The sequence below is a fragment of the Ursus arctos genome, unplaced genomic scaffold (genome assembly GCF_023065955.2).
Source record: "Ursus arctos isolate Adak ecotype North America unplaced genomic scaffold, UrsArc2.0 scaffold_12, whole genome shotgun sequence".
Lineage (NCBI taxonomy): Eukaryota > Metazoa > Chordata > Mammalia > Carnivora > Ursidae > Ursus > Ursus arctos.
Window position 1 is genome coordinate 12,769,385 of NW_026622786.1, and position 25,609 is coordinate 12,794,993.

A 25,609-nucleotide genomic window follows, 5' to 3' on the forward strand; every position below is an offset into this window, starting at 1 on the left:
ATGTTCTTGCTTCAGAGTAAGATCCATTATTTCCAACCTTTCAAGACACTCAGCTTCATAGCCTCCACTGCTCTAGGCAAGGGTCCAATGAATCCTTTCTTCACCTTCCTTTCGTGGGTGGCAAAGTCCACAGAAGCACTGGATTCACTCGGTAAAACTGGCTCTGTTCCCTGCCTCTCATAGGACACATTTGGTCCCTGTTCCCACACCAGATATTAATATTTCGCAGCCGGTGCCTACTTCCACACCTAGTAGCCAATGGCTTCAGCTTTGTTCATGGTATCATGTTTGGTCAATAAAAATTTTTATTTAGTTTTTGAGCGTGGCCATTTGTATTTGGGTTTCTTTCAGCATATTTTTGTCTCCCACTGTTATGTGTTTGGAGCCCTGGGACAGGGTGTGGACGGAAAAGTGTTAACTTACATGCCATCTTCACCAGAAATCTCTTCGGGCAGAATCTGAGACAAAAGACAGACCTTAAAGAATTGATAGGCCCTAAGTAGGCTCAGTAAAAATATAATCCCAGACCTGAAGTCAGGAACATGCGGGACACACAGAGGGAAATGGGAGGAAAGCAATCTGGCTAGAGAGGCCAGTTGAGACCTAGGGAATCCCAGAGCCAAGGTTAGATGTCCTTTGCACATGTTCCTGTAACAAGCTATATGTCACACTCATCATTCCTTTGTAACTGTCTGAAGGCAGAACCATGTATGTCTTAGTTACCACTGTGTCCTCTCTACCTTGTATGTATGGAGCCTGGCACATAGTAGGTACTCAACAAATATGTGTAGAATAAGTGAATCAATATTGGGTAGACAAATTAGGGTGTGAAAAAAAAATATTGATCACCTGTCACTCCCTCAAATAAGAAACAATCATTCTTTCCTCTTCAGCTAATCAAAACCCTGCCCCTGCTCTCTTCTTTCTAGCAGTATCTCGTAATTTGTCATCCATTCTCAACACTACTATAAAAGTGCTTCACTTAAAAGTCTCCAACAGCCTTCCAGGCACAAAATAAAACTATCTATTTTCAATTTTCACCTCATAAACCTCTCCGCGGTACCCCCAACCTTGGCTTTGGTGGCACCCTGCTGCCCTGTCCTGGAGGCTTTGTGACAGCTGCTAGATTGGACAGCTGAAGATACAAATGCCTCGTCAGACCCAAGCACTTGACCAAGAGCCTGAACAGAGAGTGACCGGAAAAAAGCCATGTTTTAGGAAATCAGGTCTGAATGTGAGAGACAAGGCCAACTGGAGAAGGGCAAGCTTGGGGGCCGGGGAGAGTCTATGAGACAACTGCCCCTGACTTATCCTTATAGGTCTCCCCAGGATCTTTCTTCTCCATGAGGCGTTTCCTGATCTACACGTCTTGGTGTTCGAGTGCATGGCCTAGGATTTTGGCTTTCCTTCCTAGGACAAGAACCCCGGTGATGGGTACTTTGTATAACTCTTGCCAGGCCCCCTCTCTAGGACTAGGTCTTGTCTCAGAGACCCAAGCCTGCATTCTGGGGCACTGGTTGCATGTGGGTAAAGAATGGCTGCCTCCCTATCCACCTCATCGACATGGCTCTCCCCACTGCATTCCCTGCGATTTCTGAAATGAGACTGAGACACTAAATGGGCCACCAGCAACTCCCTGCACACTCACCCCCTGCTTCTTCTGTCCAGCCCCTTCTCACCCTGGTGAGGGAGTGTCTGGTAGCAATTGCTTGGTTCTGCCTCCCTACTGGTCCCATGCCTGGTTGCTGAGGACCATGATTGCTGGCATTCCACACCTGTTTGGGGTTGGGACAGAATGCAGTGAGTGCGGCTGTTGGATCCCAGTCCTAGAAAAGCTAAAGGAACAGGCAGGTGATCTAAACAATGTCTTGGACAGAGAGTTCTTGAGGTAGAAACCCCCTAGCAATCCGAGAAGATGCTAGTTATCCAAGTGGGAGGCCAAGGCTGGACTTATAGTCAGATGACCTGATAGTTTGCCCCATAAAACTAGATTGTAGCTCCAGAAATACCTACTGTCTGAGGTCAGGACTGGTCATATGAACAAAAGTAAGGGCTTAGCTTGTAGGTAGGGATCTAAATAGCTAACTATGTGGATAGGGCCCAACAGCAGAGGGAGGAACCCAGCCCAGCCTGCAGAGTGCCAGGACCTGTATATACGTACTTAATCTAGCAATACAACTCATGTAGGTAGCAATAGAACTCGTATTTGGTTTTATATACCCAACTGCGTTAAAGGCACAAACATTATGACTCAGAATCTAAAGTTCTCTTCCCTCTGTAGGTGCTGTCTCGTTCTAAAATTATTGTCCTGTAATAGTCCTGTTCTTTTTTTAGCTCCCTGAATTACTTGAGAGCTTTCCCACGAGGGGCTGGCTGGGGATATTATGGACCACCTCTCAAGGCTATAGTCAACAAATGACTCACCCAGGATGAAGACTGGAGCAGCCTATGGAGCAGCTCGGCACTCAAGGGTGCTCTCACTTTCTGTCCCTGTTCCTTCCTCTCTTATCTGTCCCAGGTCACCCTGTCTAGCCCTTGATTACCTGAGTGACCCCTTTCCCTCTTGACCTGTCTCCCCAGGATCTCTTATTTTTATGAATGTGTCCCAGAGCAGTGGGGCATCTGCCCATGGGTGACGCAACGGCCTTCAGGGGTGCACTGCTGGGAGCTGGGGGTGGGAGGGATCGGCTTGACCCTGGGCTCTGTTGAGGAGAGTCCTATCAGCGGATTTGTTCAGCCTGCTTTTCAGAAGACACCCGACGGAGTCTTTTCCTTGCTGCTGTTTCCTGATGCGTTCGTGGAGTTTGGGTATTTTATCTCATGGTTGTAATTGATTCATCATCTGGTTCAAATCCCCGCATTTCCCGAGCTGATGATCCAAGCCATTAAAAGAGCAGGAAGTTGGCTCTGCTACAAGAAACTGACAGCAATCTCCTGTGCTTTCAGACTTACCTCATTGTGAATTCCAAGGCCAAAGACACGCTCCCACCCTTCCGGGCTCTGGGTCTCACCTGCCTCCTCTCTTTTCCTTTGAATCTGACTGAATACGGAGCCAGTTGTGAGACACCTTCACACAGAGATTTTTCTCCTTGCAATCGGCCTGAATGTGGCCTGTAAGGGGGATGCACTTTCCCTCCCTCTCTCCCTTCTCCCCTCGGCCCCCCTGGTCACTTTCCACTCTCTGCCTCCCAGTGCTAGGTCAGTAAGGTCTTCCAAAGACATCCTGGCTATTTCAGGAAGGGCTATTCTTACAAACCAAAACGATTTGGTTGCTTTAGGAAGGGAGAGAGAGCCCTACAATGATTCACTGACTCTCCTTCAGCTGTTCCCTCCTCCAAAGATGCCCGGCCTTGTGCTAGCGGCTGGCCTTCTTTATAAACGCCCCCAGAGTAAGTGAATTCCCCTGTAAGGACTTGAATAACTTAGGGTGAACTTTCCAAAGCCTCCTGTGCTCTCTCCACCTGCTCCTCAGCAACCATCCGTTGTGCCTGTGGTTAAGTAGCGATGGCCGCGACCGAGCCCTCTATTGGAAACCTGGTATCTGGGACAGGAGGCCCCCCGGTAGTACCCGTGCGAATGCAGCACAGAGCAATGAGTGCGTTTGAGTTTCCTGCAGAGTGTGCTTTCTGTGGAACCAAATGACTCCCCCTGGCCTCTCTGAAGCTTTGCGTCCCCGTTCACTGTTTCCTTCTGTTCCTTCAGAGAGTCCATGAGGAATGTCCGTCTGCTTCATCCCAGCCCCTGAGTCACCAGTCTTCATGTGAGTCCCAGCTCTTTCTCCTTTCTCCCTCTTCGAAGTCGGGGAAGGGCCCATCTCCACTGCCAGCCCTGAGGGTTTGGGGCCTTTTCTGGGATTTTTCTCATCTCTGATTGCTTCACCTGCTCCTTCATCCATCTTCTGTGTTGTGGCATCAAAACCCTCCAGAAGAGACCATGGGGTATTGGCTTGCTTCCTCACATCGTGGGGTCTGGGCTTGCTGGTTGCCCTTTGGTTTTCAACGGCTGGGAAACATGGTGGCTGAATTCCTAAGTGGCCTTGGCTGGCAGCTCACCTGTCTCCTCTGCCAGAGCTCCGGCGCCATGGGAGTTTGCCCCCTCCAACCTGTTTCCTTGGGCCACCACCCTCCCCCAGAGACCAGGTGGCCCTCTCTCTCATTCCCACAGCACACCCGTGCACTCCAAACTACACGAGGGGACAATACCAACTTGAACTGAGTGCCAGCTCACTCTGATGCCAGGCCCTGCTCTAGGCACTGGTGATATGAAGATAAACAGGACTTGGGCCTTAACCTTAAGGAGCTCCTACCTTGTGCAGAAAATATATACATGGACTCATCAATTATAATTTGGTGATGGCTAAGGGTTGTGACAGCTACTACAAAGCTGTGATCACAAAGACAGCATGGTACTGGCACAAAAACAGACACATAGACCGATGGAACAGAATAGAGAACCCAGAAATGGACCCTTGGCTCTTTGGGCAACTAATCTTTGATAAAGCAGGAAAAAACATCTGGTGGAAAAAAGACAGTCTCTTCAATAAATGGTGCTGGGAAAATTGGACAGCTACATGCAAAAGAATGAAACTTGACCACTCTCTCACACCATACACAAAAATAAATTCCAAATGGATGAAAGACCTCGATGTGAGACAGGAATCCATCAAAATTCTAGAGGAGAACATAGGCAGCAACCTCTACGACATCAGCCAAAGCAACCTTTTTCATGACACATCTCCAAAGGCAAGAGAAACAAAAGACAAAATGAACTTATGGGACTTCATCAAGATAAAAAGCTTCTGCACAGCCAAGGAAACAGTCAAAAAAACTAAGAGGCAGCCCACGGAATGGGAGAATATATTTGCAAATGACACTACAGATAAAGGACTGTATCCAAGATCTACAAAGAACTTCTCAAACTCAATACATGAGAAACAAATAAACAAATCAAAAAATGGGCAGAAGATATGAACAGACACTTTTCCAATGAAGACATACAAATGGCTAACAGACACAGGAAAAAATGTTCAAAATCATTAGCCATCAAGGAAATTCAAATCAAAACCACACTGAGATACCACCTTATGCCAGTTAGAATGGCAAAAATAGACAAGGCAAGAAACAACAATTGTTGGAGAGGATGTGGAGAAAGGGGATCCCTCCTACATTGTTGGTGGGAATGCAAGTTGGTACAGCCACTCTGGAAAACAGTGTGGAGGTCCCTTAAAAAGTTAAAAATGGAGCTACCCTATGACCCAGCCATTGCACTACTGGGTATTTACCCCAAAGATACAGACGTAGTGAAGAGAAGGGCCATATGCACCCCAATGTTCATAGCAGCATTGTCCACAATAGCTAAATCGTGGAAGGAGCCGAGATGCCCTTCAACAGATGACTGGATTAAGAAGTTGTGGTCCATATATACAATGGAATATTACTCAGCTATCAGAAAGAACGAGTTCTCAACATTTGCTGGAACGTGGATGGCACTGGAGGAGATAATGCTAAGTGAAATAAGTCAAGCAGCGAAAGACAATTATATGATTTCTCTCATCTATGGAACATAAGAACTAGGATGATCGGTAGGGGAAGAAAGGGATAAAGAAAGGGGGGGTAATCAGAAGGAAGAATGAAACATGAGAGACTATGGACTCCGGGAAACAAACTGAGGGCCTCAGAGGGGAGGGGGGTGGGGGAATGGGATAGACCGGTGATGGGTAGTAAGGAGAGCACGTATTGCATGGTGCACTGGGTGTTATACGCAACTAATGAATCATCGAACTTTACATTGGAAACCGGGGATGTACTGTATGGTGACTAACATAATATAATAAAAAAACATTAAAAAAAAAAAGGTTGTGACAGCTGCGTGCACCGGGGCTTCTCCAGTGAACACAGGCGATTCTCCAGTGAACACATGGGAAACAGAAGTTAGGTTTTCAAAACAATGCTCTTAAGCTCTGACGTATCATAAAGTCTGGTGTGCAAGTGGGAATGGAATTGGGGGCGGGGGAGGGGAAGGAGAGGCCTTCCGCAGGATGTGCTACTCGAACACCTGGAACAATGTGTATGCTGAACATCAAATAATGGAGGACGCACTATAGCACCCCCTAAAATATAGGAACTTTCCAGAAAACTAAGGAAGAGGAGATGGTTATTGGTGGGGAAAATGCCAAATTGCAAAGGCCTAGCTGATGCTTCATGGTGGTGGGGCATACTGGAGAGTGGAGGGCAAAGGAAGTGGAGAGGTGGATGAGGTCAAGGGAGAATGGGTGAGTCCTTGGGGAAAGATGCAAGTCTTGTGATAGCATGAGGACTGGGGGGATTGGGGACAGTATTTACTAAGAGCAGCCAGAAGAAGATAGGTTTTAAAGTGGTATGTTTTCAAACTTTTTTGGCCTAGGTCTCACAGGAAAAAAAAAAATTTACATAACAAACCAATACATACACATTGAAAATGTACTCTTATTATGCACCATTTATCCTGTCCTGGTTTCTTTCCTACTCCGTCTTTAAAAATGCTAGTCATGACTCTCTCAACTTCTGACCTCGTAGGTCATGACTCAAAGTTTAGAGAACACTAAAGGGCGAGTTTAAGTTACAGTCAAAGAGGGAAGCCAGGGTCAACTCAGTTTGGGAGGCAACCAGAACAGAGCAAACCAGGAACTTATCGGGAAAGAGAGAGCATGGCATGGAGTCCAAGATACAGGTGGTGAAGCCAGCAAGGGTGTTGGGAACCAGTTTTTACAGTGATGGCTGCACAGCATGGGAGTGGGCTGGTTAGCCTAAATGGAACTCAGGAAGATGGTCAAAGGCTTTGTGTGTTATTGAGTTAAGGAATTCCAGCTTTGTTGCAGAGGTGATTAGAGGCATTGAAGAGTTTTAAAGAGGTGCATCAGTTAGCTACTGCTGAATAACAAAGCACCCCAAAGCTTAGAAACTTAAAACAACTTCCGATTGGTTTTCACAGGTCTATTCGCTGGTGAGGCAGTTCTGCCGCTCTGGGCTGAGCTCACTATGTATTCGTAGACAGACAGCAGGTTGGCTGGGGCCGGTCTCATCTAAGCATGGCCCTGCCTGGGACAGCGAGGCTTTTGTGTACGTGTCTCCCACGTCCCCCAGCAGGCTAGTGTGGGCGTGCTCTTGTGGCACTAGCAGGGGTCCAAGAGAGGAGGGAACATGCAAGTGCTTTTTTCATGCAAGTGATACAAGTCTCTGCTTGTATCAAGTTTGTTACCATCCCCTTGGCCCAAAGCAAGTGACAGGCCGAGGCCTAGAGTCAGTGTGGGAAGGCACTATCTGGGGGTGTGGGTAGAGAGAGGCATGAAACCAGTCTCCACAGTAGAAAGGTATAGGGTCAGATTTGTGTTTTAGAAAGATCACATTGGCTGCCTGGATTGGAGGAAGGTGATGCTAGAGGGAAGAAGGCCAGACAGAAGGATATTTTAGTGAATCCTGATGAGGGATGACGGGTGTTCAAACTAAGGGGCTAAGGTTGGGGAGAAAGGGATTGCTGAAGTTCTAAGGAGTCAAGAAATCATACCCTCTTCCCTCCTGAGTTCAGAACGAATTGAGAGATGGACACGTGGGTCAAACAAGAGAGATCCCATCAGAGAATGTGGTTTTAAATCTGCTACCAGAAGAACTTTCTCAAATTCTCCAGATCCTTAACTATTCTCCCTCTCCCAGCCTGGACCTTGGGCCTTGCACCAGAGAAGAAAGAAAAGGGGATGAAATCTTACAGTCTTTAATGGATTGGCTCTGCCCAACCAAGACATTCGGCTGTCAACCTGGAGTTGGAGGGAAAAGCCAGGAACAATACCTAGTGCAGGGGTCACACATCTTCCTTCTCAAGGGCTGCAGAGTCAATGTTTTACACTTTGCAGGGCGTTTGGTCTGGGGCAACTACTCGATTCTACCAGGAGAGTATGAAAGCAGCCATGGACAATACATAAACAAATGAGTACGGCTGTGTTCCAGTAAAACTTTTTTATGGACTCGGAATTTTCATGTGTCACAAAATATTCTTCTTTTTGATTTATTTTCAACCATTTTAAAGAATGTTAAAAACCATTCTTAGCTCAGGGGCTGGATGTGGCTTGCCAACCCCTGCTCTAGAGGGGGTCCTTCTGCAAGAAATACGATGTCAGGAGAAATGAGTTCCCTCTTCTATCGCTCAGGGTCTCTGCACGGGACATAATCAAACTGCATACCTGAGGAAAACTTAAAAATGGGGTTATTTACAAACATATGAGCAGGGCTAGGGAAACTAACAAGGGACACCCAGGGGTGGCAACTTTGGGAACTGCTGCTACTTTCCAACCCGAGTCATGAATTGGCAAAGGAAGGGGTACAGAGCAGACCCGGAGAGAAGAGCTGTGGTAGAGAGGGCTGCTGGGCAGAAGCCACGGCCATTTGGTGGAGGGTCACGTCTGCCCTGCGGTCACCTGGTAGGAAGAGACCTCAGGTTATCAATATTCTGACTTTAGACTCCTGCACTTTGATCCACTTCTGGTGCGTCCCATTAGCCAAATGAAACTGGAAACCAGGGGCAAGCGGGCCCATGAATATAATCCATACACCTGGAGGTGAGCCCCCAGGCCAGGGAGGAGGCTGGGGAAGGATGGCGAGTGGATCTGAATGGGCAAATGGAGAACAGCCGGCATGTTCCCTAACAGGAACCAATTAGAGGGATGGTCAGGAAGTATGGTTCTTCGGACTATCCCTTCCTCTCAAGGTTCTCAACTCCTCATCTATGAAATGAGAAGGTAAGATTAAATGATCTTCAAGAGCCAATTCTAACATTTTTTGCTTCCTATGGTAATGCTCTTGACATTCCTCATTGTGCTAAGGAAGGGGGCCTAGAAAAGAAGGGCCTTTCTTGATTTCTGGCCCCAGACCCCGTTCCTTCTAAGGTCCTCACTCTAAGGTTATATACCAGTGTAACCGTGACCTAATGAGGCCAGCATTGTTACAACATTGTAGGAAATGACTTCTATGACCAGAAGTTCTAGCCAAGTCAGGGGGCAAGGTGAGGGGGCTGGGAGATGGGCCAGGACGGAAGGTGATTATAATTTATTAGTGTCTCCTCTGTGCCAGACGCTTTGCCTACAGGAGTAATCTTTTCCAAAACCATGCGAGGGAGTTTTTATGATCCTCAATTTGCCAGTGAGGAAACAGAATTTCAGAGAGGTTAATTAACTTGCCTAAGGCCACACAGTTAGTTGGGGCAAAGTAGGCTTAAATCTACGCCCTTTCCCCCTGCACACTGGTATTTTAGTTCCCAGCTCCCACCAGGTAGGCAAACACCTTCACACACTTGTGTCCTAACCCAGAATGGCCAGAGAATGGTAGAGCCTTCAAAATACCACATGTGCTCTGGTCAAACAAAAGACAGGGGAGACACTCACACAGGTATTTTGGGCCCCCAAATGCCCCTTCCTTTCTAAGCATTAGCCTTCTTGTCTCCAAAGATGATGGGCAAAGATTCCCAAGGACGTGGGTTTCCTCTGTTCTTGCATGTCTCTTCCCAGCACATTTTTTGAAAATGGAGGCAAAATTCACATCACACAAAAGTGACCATTTTAAAACGTATGACTCAGTGGCATTCAGAACATTCACAAGGCTGCATGACCACAACCCGCATTAAGTGCCAAGCTTTTGGCACATCTTGTCTCCTATTTGCGAGATGTTTTCCACTACACTGGACACTTCATTTCTTGAGGCCACGGTCCATGTCTGCCTCATGTACGTAATCTGAGAACACCTGGTAAACATTCCATGCCCTGCATATCTTACTTGAATAGCATTCCAGATACCCTCTTCCCCATTTCTGCTTCTGAGCAACACTTTAAAGGCTGGATTTGGCATCAGAATCTAGGCCTCCTTCCTGCCATGTACCTTCATTATGCCGCTGAATCGAAACAAGTTTCATGGTGAAAAGGACTCTCTGTCCCATCTTCTTTGAAGACATTCTTTTCATCCCTTTTTTATCTGGCTGCACATTGCCCATGTGGATATTAATTTGCATCAAGCCATGGTTAAATTTTCAATGTGCCTCCAAATTTATATGCTATTTCTCAGCAAACTACCACAAATCTGAATATTGAAACTCATTAAATAATTAATTTTTCTAGGATGTCTTCCACTTTGGAGAACAGCAAATTTTACAAATACAGAAATATGAACTGAGATCTTGCAAATGGACTGGATGCTCTGCACATCTTCAGTGTGGAATTAGAAAAAAATTAACACATTCTGTTTTTTAAATCAATTTATGAGTCAAGAGGATTACTTTTAAAAAGAAAAAGACCCTAGCCTATTTGCGTCTTCTATAAATTATCAGATGGAAAGCAACCCTTCCATTTATTGTTACAGAATGTTGTCGTCTCTAGAAATACTATAAATTAGACCCATTCACCATAGGGTTTTCCGCATTATAATTCTATGCAATTTACATGCTATGCAGATCTTGCCTCACTGAATACCATCTAACACATTTATTCTTCTTCAAAATTAGCTAAACACTGCCTTCTCTTCCACTCAATCAATCCCTCTGCAGAGACAGATGTAAGAACACTTGTCTGACACGTGCTGTTGCTTCTTTGCTCCTCTTTGCCAAAACACATATGACTGGACGACAGCAAAAAGATCTGTGGGGCCTCATTTGTAAAAACTTAATTTAACATCTGGACGATGCTCAAGGTGTGTTGGAGGACAGATGAGAGAATGGAGCCCAAGTTTCCTGGAGGTAGAGGCGGGGACTTGGGACTAGAACACCAACATGCAGGGACTGTATTCACTTATATGCCTACGACTTTTTTTTTTTAATGTCTGTGAGAGAAATGGACTTAATTCCAGAATAGCATTTCTCACCCCTCATTGCATTGTAATCATCATCACTACCTATTGGTATTATTGGAAGAACTCCATTATGAAGATGTGTTGACCGCAGTCATTCTCAATCTCTGAGCTTCAATTACACGGCTTGATGGGAAGGCGCTGGTATAAACAGAGGATTTGTTATACCCTGAAGACCAGATATGCTGGGCTCAGCAGCCATTTTGCTGAGAAACATAAGGGATCTCGCCTTAGAGCTGGGTAAAGTGAGAAATAGGTCTGACTTTTCTCAAGCAATAGCCGCGGCAATCTGAAAGTGCTCTCTGCAGGAGTAATTTAACCAGGAAAGGGTCCCAGAGCTCAATTAGGAAGCAATCAACCCCATCATCAACAATTCTTGTGTTGTAAGAACTATGGAAGCCATTGCCATCCCACAGGCCCTCCTGGATTCCCCGCTTATGGCTGTGAAGTCCAGGGGAAAGAAACTGATCCAAGAAGCAAGAGCCCGCCAACAGGACCGCACGTTTGGATGGTGGGGCCTGGAAGAGACATCATTTCATGGAGCTCATCCATTTGTCCTGTGCGATGGAAGAAACAGCAGGACTTAGCGTAAATAACCGAGGCTCTAGAGACAGACAGGGTTCAAGACCCAATCCTTCTGTCTGAGCCTGGTGAACCTGGGGAAGGTAAGCTTTCTAAATCTCATGTGTCTCTTTTGATAAATGGAGATAAGATTGCTACCCGCCTCACAGAGTTATTCAAGGTTTAAAGGAAATCAACCACACATGATGACTGTGAATCAGTTCTTAGGAAGTGCTAGTTACCCTTAATGGTCAGTCACCTTATTCTCTCCCTACTTATCAGGACTGGGATGACCAACCTGACTTATCTAACCAGTAAATGCCTCCCCTTCTCCTACAGTACAAGTTCTTGGGAAGGGCCTTAAATGCAGGTGCATGTCAAATATCCAGGCAGATCCCATGTGCAAGCCTAACCTCATTTTTGAAGTGTGCTTGGTTTTGCAATTACGGTAATTCTTCAATACACAGACCATGTCCTAACAGATCTATAAGAGGTTTCTCTCTCTGCTCCGTATCTATAAATCTCTGACAGATTTTCTTCCTGGTAATGGTTTGCCCTGGTTTGGCCTGACACTTTCCCAGGTAAATCTCATTTTTCAGTGAAAGATAGGATAGAGATTTTTAACTTAGGTGATACATTTTTACAGGAAGGGCCCTCCATGGATCCTGCCTCCCTGTACGGACCCCTGCAGGCAGTGCCCTCCCACACTGACTCTGGATTGGGTCACATGACTTGTTTGGCCAACGGAATATGAGCAAATGTGATCCAAGCGGATGATTGTAGCAGGCTAGGCTTGACGCTCTTGTTGCTGGGATCTCTTCCTGCACCATGGGAAGAAACCCAGGCTAGCCTGCTGGAGACCGTGACTTAGCCAGCGGCCGGCAACAACCGCCATGGTTGTGAGTGAGGCTTCTTAGACCATCGGATCCGGCCTGAGGTGCCAGATGATTGCAGCCACATGAATGGCCCCATGCAAAAGAAGCCCCAGCTCAGCCCAGCTGAGTCCAGCCCTAATGGCTGACCTACAGAACAACGAACAAAAAAAACGGTGGTTGTCTTAAGCCACTAAGTGCTGGGGTGGTTTGTTAACACAACAGATAACCGATATAACAAATGAAAATTTATAAATACAGTGGCAGACATGTTTATCCTCTTTTCTGTGTTTCTAGCAAAGGCAAGAGAGAATAAAGCATCTTACTAGGTGATAAAAGATTGTGACTCATCCGTGGCAAATCCAGAAAGCCCACTTATTCATTCTAGTTGATTCTGGATAAACAAGAATAGAGGTGGGGTCCATGTAATTTTCAAAAAGCATGGCGACGGGACCTTCACCTGAACAAAGCGAGAATTTCCAAATGGCAGGAGGGAGATTTGCTGGCCTGCCAGCAGGACATGCCATGCTCCTGGGAATGAACAACTCCCTGACTTCACTCGTGTGTCGCAGCAGTGATTCGCACCCTGACAGTTAACACGCAGGATCACGCGGGCATTTCCAGCAGTTTTTGAAGAATGTCGATTTCCAGCTGACAAATGGATGTCACCGAGTGGTTGAGTCAAATCTGGGGACACGGTTGAGGGGTATGGCTACATTATCTCTATCTATGACCAGTAAGTGAATGGAGAATTAACACTAAGAGTCTGAAGGACTCAAAATAATGATGAGAAGCGAAAGAAACAAAAGCATTCAGAGCGGAGAGATAGGAAAGCCCCTGACTCGCATGTGGTTCTGGCCCAACATCCAGATCAAAAATAAACAACTGCCAACACTTGGCAAGTTTCCCAAACAAAAACACAAGCAACGTAGGAAAGGAGCTGTGTTCTCAGATTAAGGTAGCCCAAAATCGTCAGGATTGTGGGTGAAGGAGGTGGGCAAGTAAATAAGACTTTTCAGGATTCTGTGGGGGAAGCCAAGACTCCATTAACATCCTCACAGGGACCAGAAAGAAACATTTGTGATATACTTTGTTCTGAAGAAGCCACTGTGAGGATCTGAGTTTGCCACTGGTGGTAAGGAAGGAGAAAGGGACACAAATGGGGAAACACATGACTGCCTTCAGCTTTCCTCAAACAATGGGAAACTCCAATTACGATTTTTCTACCAGGAACTCCTCCTCAAGGTGGGGGAAGATTTTACCTAGGAGGGGGGTCCAAAGGTTGTTTGAAAATTTTAATTCAAATATTACAAATGGTAGCAAGGCCACTTACTGTTCCTGCCCCCTCCCCACCCTCCCACACAGGACTCAGTCTCCCTTCTTAGCACATCGGACCTCAGCTGTGCATTGAGGCGGCCCCGTCTCCTCACCACACAGCCCTTGGGCTTGGAGCGACACGCTGGCTCCCACACTGGTTCCCCAGTTCAGGCACCTGACCTAGGTTAAGCCACAGGTACATTCTAGTTGCAAGGAGGGTCACGTGACCCCAATAGAGCCAGTGAAACGCTATAAGACTTTGGGGACTGGGCCGAGCGTTGCCATTGTCTACAATGTGCCCTGGTGGCAAACGGCCATATAAGGTGGACCGTGGCTTGAGATCTGAGTCCAGACGCCTCTGAAACTATGCTTACCCCGTGGAGGTTTCATTTCTAGAAGCCAATAAATCCCATTTTTGCTTTCGTCAGTTTATATTAGATTTTATGCCACTCGCGACCAAGAAAGTACTAACTATGCATCCTTTATCAGATTTTTCATTTATAAAAATAGAGGAATTCTGTTAGAAGATACTATCTATCTGCAGCCTATATATAATTCTGGTTTTAAGAGAAAAATGGGAGAGGCGAAGCCTTATAGCATTCTGAAGCAAAACAGGTATTTTCGGATAAACTACATTCCATGCTTGTAATCAATTCAATGAAATTTCTAGCATGCCCACTATACTTGAAGTATGTGTTATTTTGTCCTTTCTACATCACCATGGAAGGGAAATGCATAAATCATATTGAATGTCATTTACGTCATGGGTGGAAACATACCCTTGAGCGCGATATTGCCACAGTGATTAGAATCTAGTTGTAGAAAAAGCAATTAAAGTGAGCAAACTGCATTCTCATCTTTCAAATAGCACTTGTTGGACCTGTGTGAATGTAGTCTATACCTTTATAAATACTGCCCAAAACTGTGTCTTTAACTAGAGTTATGCAGGCATAAAATATTCTTGTCCTGCCAGTTTTCTATTAACGTGAACATACTGGGAATGCTCCGCAGCAACAAAGTACGGAAAATGCCAAAGAAATTAATGGCTTTGTGCTGTTCCTACTGAAACATGTCCACTAATATTTAAAATTCCGCATCACGGGACATCACTCATATCTGCTGACCTAAGCTGTAAGGCCTGGATCTGCTGGGGGGATCCAACCATTCCTCAGGTCTCTCTCTGTTGGAGTCTTGTTTCTCCCTTCTGCTTCTCTCCCTCCCTCCACCCTCTCCCATCACTCCCCCCCACCCCGCAGTTTCCTGGGATTAATCGAGAATGCGGCTCATAAGAGATCAGAAAAGGGTGATACATATGGAGCAGGTTACGGTTTGTCAGGATATATTTCATATTTCTTAGGTTAGAAAAAACCAAATGTACTATATATCCGCGTCTTGCTTAAAATAGTCATGTGAAGTCTACATTTATGGGCCTGGAAATCCATAGTTTTCATTGTCTTTGAGGAAACTTCACAGGCCCTGTACGGCCATAATCAATGTCACATCCGAGAACTGTGGTCTGAGCCCCGCTGTCACCCCAGTGATTCGGTCATGCCGTCCCTCAGATGATGTGTGTCAGAGAAGACGGAGCGTGGATGTCAACCAGGCCACGCACTGACCTACTCGAGGACCTTTGTACAATCTCACATCACTAGAAGCACTGGTACACATTGTATTCTTTGTCACTGAAAGTAAGGGCATGGCCTTCCGTGGGCATTTATCATTCATGTAATGCTTCATGCCGCCTCTGTATGGTCATTTCATGTCTCCGCAGGCTAGGTGCCAGGCACTGAGAGAGGCTCTAGAAATATTCAACCGTGACTCAACCTCTCTTTATCAATGCCCGCCAAGGGCCTTTCACATGAAACATCAGCCTGCAATCTTACCTCCCGCACCCCGACAGCCAGGAATGACAACGGCAGCAGCGAGAGCCACAGCGACCGGCTTTTCCTCCTCTGTCTCCCCCCCTTACTCCAGCCTCTCAAGGTAAAAACCTCAGTCATCATTCTCAGGTCCTTGCTCACCAGATCCAATGGTCTACCACGTCCTCTTCAGCATGCCTCGTATCAACCGACCACCTTAGCCCCCTGATCCTGGCCTTTGCTCAGGCCCTCAGAATCTCTTGGCATCTCCCTCGGGTGTCTCCAGCTAGAATTTATTCGTGTGCTGCTGCCAGAATTAATTTTCTAAAATACAGATCTGATCACGTCACTTCGTGCCTACATGTCTCTCCTGGCTTCCTACCTACCTTGTGGGATCGATTCCCAAGTTCTTTGCATGACCAGGTCTTCTCATCTGGATGTTGCCTATTTTCCAGCCGCCCCCACCCCCGTGTTCTTTGTTTTTTTTTAATATTTCATTTATTTATTTTAGAGTGCAAGAGAGAGCACAAGCAGGGGGAGGGGCTGAGGGAGAAGGAGAAGCAGGGGGCTGGATCCCAGGACCCTGGGATCATGACCTGAACCAAAGGCAGATGCTTAACTGACTGAGCCACCCTGGTGCCCCTTCCCCTGGTGTTCTTTCCCACAAATTTGCTCTCCTACCTCGCCCGGCCTGACAAGTACAGGATGTGTCTCTGGGCCTTTGAGCCTGCTATTCTCTATTCCTCAAAAGGTCTTCTCTGCCTTGCCTACATGGAGGGCTTTTACTTTACTCTACTCACCCTTCAAGACTCAGCTCAAGCGTCACTTTGTGAGGCCTGCCCTGGTTTCTCCAAGGAGTCAGTGCTCCTGTCTGTGCTCCCAGAATCCTTGAGGCATAGCTTTAATCCAGCCCATTTCATACCCAGTGGTAATACGTGTTTATGTGTTGATCCACGCTATCAGTCTGTGAGCTCCCTAAAGTAACTGGTTCCTCTCCAAATTCCCAGCATGCCACACGGTGCTTTGCTCACAGTGCTGCTCGTGTGGTGCTGTGTGGGAGGTAGAGAAGTATAAGGCCTGTTCTCTATCCATCCCCCTCCCCTCAGAAAGGTGCAATGAGGTATACACATTATTTGTGGAGAATTAACTAGCAGTGTGTGATCATAAACAGAGGCTGGGGAGTGGCGTACTCTCACTGAGTTGGAGAAGGGAAATATGGCTTGGGAATGGAAGTCAAGGAAGGACTTGATATGGGTGCTGGAGAGCTGCCATTCAGTAGGTAGGCAGCAAGAAGAGGAAGGACAGAAAGGAAAAGAGAAACGTGAGCTGAAGCACAAAAGCAGGAAAGCACAGGGCATGCTCGGGGCTGGAAGGGCACGTGGCTAGAAGGGGCGGGACCAGGCTCTGAAGGCCCAGGAACGTCAGGCTCAAGGGCATGGACTTTGTCCAGCAGGCAACTGAAAGTTTTTGGCCAAGGGAGTAAGTGTTGAAAATGATATGTTAGGATCAATTAGCGGTGGTGTGTCGGACAGACTCGGGTTAGAAAAACAAGCTCAGAGGCTATTACACAATCCAGGACTGAGGGAAGGACGCCTCGCCCATGGTTGTGACAAAAGGAACTGGGAAGCAGGAGAAGAGAGCTGTCTTGAAGATGGAACTGAACGCCTTGGGTGACTCCTCACTGGAAAGGAAGAGACGGAGATGACCCAGAGATTTCAAGTCCCCAAACTGTAACTTCGACAAATGCGATTGTTAGCGCAAAGGCCATAGTTTGAGAAGAGACAGCCAATTTTGTTCCAGACTGGTTACATGTGAGAGAACTGTGGGATATCTGAAAAGAAATGTCCAGCAGGGAGTTGGAGATTAAAGACAATATTGTGCGGCGGCCCAGAGCCTAGGTCTCGCTGGACTGGGTTTGCATCCTGGTCACACTAGTTATTAGACGGGTGATCTGAGGTCTCAGTTTCCTCATCTGTAAGAAGGATACAATTATAGTAGTTAACCTCTTCAGGTTCTTGGGAAGGTAAATGACATAATTATAAATAAGAGTCCCTTAAACACCATGCCTGGCTAAATATTAGCCATTATCATTAATAACAAAAATTCAGAAAAACTCTTCAGGGTACAGAAAATATATTCATTTTATTTATTCATTATGCAAGGTAAGTATTATTATTATTATTATTATTATCCCATTTTAGAGTGAAAAAACCATGGGTCAGCAAAGTTAATTGATCACATAACTAGTAGGTAGCAGAGCCGAAGCTCAGATCTGGATTTTTCTGAGCCGAATCCTGTGTTACTCACTGAATCTGCTGACTCTGATTCAGATGGGTGGGGGTGGGGCGGGGTGGGTGGGAGCGGCAGGCGCCCAGTCGTGCGACCTACAAGCACCCCGGAATATCAGGTGCTTTAATGTAAGGTTTTAATGTAAGGTCCTTATTGTCTCAATGACAATCCTAGGTGAACTATACCAAAGCTATCAACCCAGCGAAGAAGAATAAATTCTTAGAGAAGGAGGTCCTTCAAGGCGATTTAGTCTCTGCCAAGTGGTTGGTTTGCTTATTAGTCTAACGCCCACCTCCCCCTACCAACCTGCAACCAGCAAGGCTCTGGTACATAGTCAGAGACAGGTTTTCTTCTTTAATTTATAACACAGAATGTTAATAACAGTCTGATACCTGTCAGCAAGAATCTCACCTGGCTGGAACAGCTGCCCATAAATCTCACATTTCAAGTGATTCCTCCAACATTAAAAAGATTGGGAAATTGTGTTGAAGATGAAATTGACAATGAGTTTCTGCCTGGTAGCTGTGAAAATGGTTATTGCTGACCCCTTTCTGCCTTTGAATTACTGCTTAGCTTTCTGTCTGGACATATGGAAAGAAGAAATCTTTGGGGAACACTGCCAGATAAAGCTGGCTTACCTTGGATTCCTGAACGGATGGTATGTCTAAGAATAGACTCCAAGGGGAGATGCAAGAGAGCTGAGTGGAACCATAAGAATTGGGCATTTTGTTCACTTTTTCCCATAACTCCCCTGATTTAAGAAGTGAATAAAGTCATGGCATGATGCCATACAGAATGAATAGGATAGAGCACTGGAGGAAGGGCAGGCTCTCTTGAGGAATGTTAAGAAGTGAGATGGCTAGATCAGATCCCTCCACCCAGGCATCAAGGTAGGAGATGGGGCTGGTGGTTTTATGAGAGGTGGAGACGGGACATTTCAAGTTCTAATCCTACCTCCGAATGCCGATTCCATCATGACCAAGGGCATTTTTTATTATTTCCATGCCTCTTTTCCCACATCTATAAAAAGGAGTTAATCAAGGGTGTTGCTGAGGCTTAATTAGTTAATACTGTAGAGTGCTTTGAAGATGAAAAGAAGATTATAAATACTCACAGTGAAGTTCTCTTTTAAGAAATACGGGTTGAAGTTAAGATGTAACAAATCATATGTCCCAAAATAGCTGGGGGCAAATGAAGGTTTGGCTGTGATAGTAACTTTCCCTGACATTACTCAGACATGGCTGCTGGGCGAAGACAAATGATGGCACCCTCTTCCCAAGCTTTTCAAAATTTTGTTGAAAGAAACTGAGAGGAAATACTTGGTCTCCATCGGGATAAGAAAATGAGGAAATCCAAAGGAAAATAAAAATGGATGCAAGTATTCGTCGTGAGTCTCTACTTCCCTGACCCCACATCCTGCAGGAGAATCTGGCCCTGAACTCAAAGTGAGCCTAGAGCCAGGAGCCCGGCCTTCCCCACCGGGTGCACGTAACCCAGCTTTCCTCAGATCAGAGCCCTGAGAGTGGTGTCGTTGCAGACAGACGAAGGAGAGGAGTGAGTGGAAAGAGGCTGTGGCGTTGGGGAGGCCGAGTCTCAGGTTGGCCTCAACTGTCTAGCTGTGTGATGCTGAGCTAGTTACTTTACTTCTGGTTTCTTCCTCTGTGAAATAGGGATCGTTCCTTCCTCCAAGGATGCTTAAGGAATTGGTATGAAGTATTGGTATCGTTGGTACAGCATATAGTTCCCCTCTGCCTTTTCACAATTATTTTCACCTAATTTCTCTGCTTCCTTCAGCCCAGACTGACTTTCTCAGAAGCTTCTGAAATGCCAGGGTGCTGGATTATCGTTTTCAATTCAGAACTGTCGGGGCTGCTCTATATGAACTTTCCACGTTTTCCCTGGAGAACCTAAGAGCTCATTCCTACTCTGACACAGCATTCCAGGAAGGAGACTGTTTCAGCCAAGGTTGTTTCAAGGGGAAAATCAAGTAAAACACACACACACACACACACACACACACACACACACGTGTGCGCACGCGCATGACCTAGATTATTTTTTAAATCCCAGATCTCAAAGCAGCTGTCTTTCTATTCCACTGTCTTGCAACTGACATGCTGATATTAAATTCCTGAGAAGGAAGGCTCTCTGAAAACATAACTTACAGTAAAGGGGAAAGGCCTGGACTGCCAGGTATGCGCTCTTTAGACTGTGTCTCTTGTCAGAATGACAGAAGCCCTCTTCACTTCACTTCACTTCGAAGTGGCAGAGCCCAAGTAGGCATTCCTGCAGGGCTTTTGGGAGGCAGCTTGTGTTCCCGACAAATCCCAACCAAAAGTCCTCACCGAGATCCACAGGTAACTAGAATGGTTAGAACTGGGGATGCAGGGTGGGGGAGTTTAGAGATTACACACTTGTCTCCATGCCCCTACTTCACTGATAGGGACACTGAGTTCCAGGCTTCCAAGCGATGCACATACAACATATGTCAGAATCATTCACCAAGCAGGTAAATCTCACTCGGCTCCATTCATGGGCCGATCTATCAATGCCTGACCACCGCTGCAGGACAAAGTCCTGGGTTTACAGTTATAGCTATCTGGATGTCAAAAAGCACAAAAGAACCCCTTAAAAAATTAAACTTTAAAAAAACCAAACTTCAAATTAGGGACAGTAAATTGGGTGAGTCGTGGAGGTAGTAAAGGACAGTGGGATGCTAGCGTTGGGATGGACTGTGGATGGTAGTGCCTGGATCATGGGAGTTACTCGAGTGAAAGCAGCGTGGACTCATGGTACCCCCTCTCCTCTCCTGACTCCAATAACATCATGGACACCATCAGCATTGGTGTCTTTCAGCATAGAGGATGAAGAGAGGGAACGATGAGCAAAGATAGATGTACATTTAGCCTTTGAATATACCCTCGGCATTTGGCCATACGGTGGTTTTGCCAAATGTGAACCTGCTGCAGCCTGATTGATAAAAGAATTAATTTTGGAGGGAAGACCAAGTGCTGACTTCTCTGGTATCACAGCCCCTGTTCGAGTTACAGGGTATAAGCAGGAAGGAGAGAAAAAGCAAGCAAAGGAGACTATGCAATGCAATGCCACATACCTCAGATGTCCTTGTCTGCAGGATTCTTCACCCTGGAGTGAGGACTGAGACGGCTCAGCTCCTGAAGTCCTCGGCTGTCACCACGGAGAGTGCGTGCCTGCCATTCACTGCCTCTGTGAAGATCAGCAACGTCTTGGGCTCTTCAGCCTGAGTTAAATGAGGTGCAACGTCGAGAGTTAGGACAAGGGTAGAGACACAACCTACAGCCAGACCATTTCTCTTTCTTCTAGGATGTCCCAGATCCTTAACCAGGTAAGAGAAACAGAAGGCCCTGCAGCAGAGTCTGTTGCTGTGATTTCAGCACGATCTCTCGGCGGTTCTGCAGCCTTGGTCCCCCTTGGCCAAGATGGGACGTGGGAGTGAGTGCAAGAGTGAGGCTGGGGGCGCCTGGGTGGCTCAGTCATTAGGCATCTGCCTTTGGCCCAGGGCCTGATCCCAGGGTCCCGGGATCGAGTCCCACATCGGGCTCCCTGCTCTGCTGGGAGCCTGCTTCTTCCTCTCCCACTCCCCCTGCTTGTGTTCCCTCTTTCGCTGGCTGTCTCTCTCTCCGTTAAATAAATAAATAAATAAATAAATAAATAAATAAATAAATAAATAAATAAAAGAGTGAGGCTGGTCTTGGGTAGTAGTCTCCCTCATAGTTGTTACACCACAGATGAAAAACAGGCTCTGACTATGTCACGGATGTGGAATCACTCACTGTGTTGCCACAGGTTCTTTAGTTTCTGTGTTTTCAGAAATGAGACGAATTTTCATCACCTCACTTTCCTATGTGCTCCAGTGACACTGTCCCATCATGCCATTCTGCAAACACCATGTACCTTCATGACCGTGCGTGCCTGTATGCCCACACTCGTTCTGCCTGGCATCACCTCTCCCATCTCTGCATCTAGGCAGTTCTTACTCATCCTTGTAGGTCCAACTCAAACACTGCCTCCTCTAAGAAGCCAGAGTTCCATGGATTTTCCTTAACTCTATCCTTATCAAATTGGCAAAGGGCAAAGATTCACTTACATGTCTATGTTTTTCACTGAACTCTCAATTCCTTGAGGACATGGAATCTGATATTCAATTTTTAAAAAGCATTCCATTACTAGCACACTCTTTGGCATATGAAATATATCCAGTATAGGTTTACAGAATGAAGGAATGACTAACAAAAACCCACAGCCAAAAATAAAAGGGAACTAACAGGGGAAAAAATATTTTTAACAAGTACTAGAAAGAAATAATTACTATCCATAATATATAAAGATATTTTTCAAATAATAAGATAAATACAAACATAAGAGAAAAACAGGCAAAGGACAAACAATGACAATTAATTAAGGAAGAAATATAGATAGCAAATAGAACTTATGAACGTATTTCAACTTCATTATTACCAAAGAGATGCAAATTAAAACAATGAGATAATTTTTTCCTCTACCAACTTGGCAAAATAAAAACATAAATTTTCACTGTAGTTAAGGGGCTAGTGAGATAGGCACTCTGGTGAGTATGAAATATAATCTTTCTGGAAAGCACTTTGGATATGCATATGTATGGACCAAAAGTCTTAAAAATGTTTTATACGGTTTGTCCTAGTAATCCCACTTTTAGGCATCTATTATAAAGAAATAACTAGAAATGCAACAAGAATGTATGTATAAGGATGACATTCAAAGAAATATTTATAATATCAAAAATTTGAAAATAACATAAATGTCCAAAAACAAATGAAGAGTTTAAAATTATCTCCGTAATAAACAACTTAACCTTACACCTAAAGCAGCTTAAAAACAAAAAGAAGAATGGGCAAAGCCCAAAACTAGTAGAAGGCAGGAAATAATTAAAGATTAGAGCAGAAATAAACAAAATAGACCCCCTCCCAAAAAAGAATGAAACCAGGAGCTTGTTCTTTGAAAAAGATCAACAAAACTGATGAACCTTTAGCTAGACTCATCGAAAAGAAAAGAAAAAAACTTAAATGAAATAAACAAAATCAGAAATGAAAGAGAAATAACAATTGACGCTACAGAAGTACAAAGGACTATAAGAGAATTTATGAAAATATGCCAATAAATTGGACAACCTAGGAGAAATGGATAAATTCCTAAAAACATATAACTTACCAAAACTGAAGCAAGAAGAAATACAAAATTTGAACAGACCAATTACAAGCAATGAAATTGATTTAGTAATTTAAAAAACTCCCAACAAAGTCCAGGACCAGATGGCTTCACAGGTGAATTCTATCAAACATTTAAAGAAAGAAATTAAGGGGCGCCTGGCTGGCTCAGTTGGTTCAGTGTCTGATTCTTGGTTTCCACTCAGGTCATGATCTCAGGGTCGTAGGATCGAGCCCTGTGTCAGGCTCCATGCTCAGTGAGGAGTCTGCTTGGGATTCTCTCTCTGTCTCCCTCTGCCCCTCCCCACCCCACTCATGCACTCGCTCTTCTCTCTCTCTCTCTCTCTCTCTCTCTCTCAAATAAATAAATAAATAAATAAATCTTTTAAAAAAGAAAGAAATTAATACCCATTCTTCTCAAACTATTCCAAACAATAGAAGAGGAAAGAAAACTTCCACATTCATTCTATGAGACCAGCATAACTCTGCTACCAAAACCAGATGAAGACATTATTTAAAAAAAGAAAGGAGCGCGTACCCCTAGGCGTGGTTATGCTCCCAGCCCCTCTGCTACTCTCATGACCATCTCACCATGGTGGGCATCCTGTTTGAGGATATTTTTGATGTGAAAGACATTGACCCAGAGGGCAAGAAGTTTGACCGAGTGTCTTGACTACACTGTGAGAGTGAATCTTTCAAGATGGTCCTGATCTTTCATGTAAACATTCAGATTTACCCTGTGGACTTGGGTGACAAGTTCCGGTTGGTCGTAGCCAGTACCTTATAGGAAGATGGTACCTTGGATGACAGTGAATACAACCCCACAGATGACAGACCTTCCAGGGCTGACCAGTTTGAGTATGCAATGTACGGGAACATATACAGGGTTGAGGGTGATGAAACTTCTACTGAAGCAGCAACGTGTCTCTGCCTACGTGTCCTATGGCGGCCTGCTTATGAGGCTGCAGGGTGATGCCAACAACCTACACGGATTTGAAGTGGATTCCAGAGTTTATTGGCTGCTGAAGAAACTGGCCTGCTGAAGCACCCAGGAAGCCAACCTTGTTGCTTAGTTACACAGGACGTGGACATCCATTTGAGCCTAAGGAGCAGTTACTACTGACCACCCGTTCAGGAAGGGCTGGCCGGCTGGCCACTTGGGGTGCATTTGAGGTGGTCTGGACTCAGTGGGAAACTTGCCTGTGAAAGACCCAGTGGGAGAGCTTAAAACAAATCAGAAGTTGTTCTGTGTATATGATTTTTTTTATTAAACTTCACTTTTTCAAAATAAATAAATAAATAAAAATTAAAAAAGAAAGGCCAATATCTCTGATGAATATAGATGCAAAAATCCTCAACAAAATATTAGTAAACTGAATCCAACAATACAACAGAAAGTAACTCACCACAATCAAGTAGGATTTATTCCCAGTACACAAGTGTGGTTTGATATTTGCAAATCAGTTATGTGACATATCACGTGAATAAGAGAAATGATAACAACCATATAATCATTTCAATAGATGCAGAAAAAGCACTTGACAAAGCACAACATCCATTCATGGTAAAAACACTCAACAAAGTAGGTTTAGAGGGAACATACCTCAATATAATCAAGGCCATCTATGAAAAACCCCACAGTTAACATTATACTCAATGGTGAAAACCTGAGAGCTTTTCCCCTACGGTCAGGAACAAGCCAAGGATGTCCACTCCCACCACTTTTATTCAACATAGTACTGGAAATCTTATCTTTAGCAATCAGACAAGAAAGAGAAATAAAGGGCATCCAAATTGATAAGGAAAAAGCAAAACTTTCACTATTTACAGATGACATGATACTATATATAGAAAACCCTAAAGACTCCACCGAAAAACTACTAGAAATGATAAATGAATTTAGTAAAGTGGCAGAATACAAAATCAATATACAGAAATTCATTTTATTTCTATACACTAATAATGAAGAAGCAGAAAGAGAAATTAAGAATAGAGTCCTATTTACAATTACACCGAAAATAATAAAATACTTAGGAAGAAACATAATCAAGGAGGTGAAAGACTTGTACTCTGAAAACCATAAACACTGATGAAAGAAATTGCATATGACACAAAAAATGAGAAGGTATTCTAGCATCATGGATTGGGAGAACAAATATTGTTAAAATGTCCATACAACCCAAAGTAATCTATAGATTTAATGTGACTGCTATAAAAATACCAACATTTTTCACAGAGCTAGAACAGATAATCCTAAAATTTGTATTGAACCACAAAAGACCCCAAATAGCTAAAACAATCTTGAGAAAGAACACAGCTAGAGATATCACAATACCAGATTTGAAGATATACTACAAAGCTTTATTCATTAAGACAACATGGTACTGGCACAAAAATAGACACATAGATGAATGGAACAGAATAGAGAGCCCAGAAATAAATCCATGATTATGTGATCATTTAATCTCTGACATAGGAGGCAAGAATATGCAATGGGGAAAAGTCTCTTCAACAAATGGTGCTGGGAAAACTGGGCAGCTACATGCAAAAGAATGAAACTGGACCACTTTCTTACACCATATGCAAAAATAAACTCAAAATGGTTTAAAGTGAGACCTGAAACCATAAAA

The 25,609-nt window shown here is 44.8% G+C and overlaps 1 pseudogene; it reads left to right on the forward strand.

Annotated features, from left to right (window-relative positions):
* Positions 1–23,561: 23,561 nt before the first annotated feature.
* On the forward strand, positions 23,562–24,022 carry LOC113244445 (DNA-directed RNA polymerases I, II, and III subunit RPABC3-like; annotated as a pseudogene).
* The last annotated feature ends 1,587 nt before the right edge of the window (positions 24,023–25,609 follow it).